Raw genomic sequence first — 826 nt, forward strand, 5'->3', positions numbered from 1 at the left:
CAGGCCCGCCTTGCCCAGAGGCGGGGCTGGAACGCACATCCTACCTTCTGCCCTGTGGCCGCCCTGCTCTGTGCTCCCAGCACCCGCCTGGAGCTGGGCTGGGCTCCCGGGGAAGCGTGAATCACTGGGTGCTGGCAGGATCAGACCCATGCGGGTGGGGGTGTGGTGCCAGGCACAGGCGGCCAGGATGTGGGCTCGCCCTCTGCTGGGCAGGCTCCGGTGGGAGGCACCCAGGGGACGCTGGGCTGAGAGCTGACAGGAGGCAGGCGGCTGGAGCCCTTGGAGCCAGACCTCTGCCACCTCTGCGCCCTGTGCCTTTAAGGCACGTTGCCTTCTCTCAGCTCAGCTTCCTCACTGATCAATCTGGGGCAGGTGCCCTGTGTGGACTGTGCCAGGGCTGCTCTTGGCACCAGGGCTCCAGAGGAAGACGAGTCATGCCTCCTGGAGCCGAGGCGGGCAGACCTGCTCCCGGGGCAGCGATGGCTCAGTGGGGTGCTCAGGGAAGACCCCCGTGAAGAGGGGAGGGTTGAATCTGGGCTCAGAACAGCAGCTCCCTCTCCTGGGCCTGGTCAGGAGGGGAGGGCTCGGCTGCCTTACCCTCCCACCCCCCAGCGTCCAAGGATGAAGGCCTCCTCCTCCAGGCAGCCTTCCCTGCCTGCAGCCTGCAGGCCCCCTTGGCTCTGGTGGCTCCCAGGCGCTCACACGCCAGCATCCCCCTCGCAGGCTGGCCACGAGCACCCGGCCAGGGGCTGTGGGACCCCCGCTGCTCTCCGCAGCCCCAGCCTGGAGGGCCTCTGAGCCAGCCTCCTCTGGGGGCTCTGCCCTC

This window comes from Myotis davidii, unplaced genomic scaffold (assembly GCF_000327345.1).
Source record: "Myotis davidii unplaced genomic scaffold, ASM32734v1 scaffold67, whole genome shotgun sequence".
Classification (NCBI taxonomy): Eukaryota; Metazoa; Chordata; class Mammalia; order Chiroptera; family Vespertilionidae; genus Myotis; species Myotis davidii.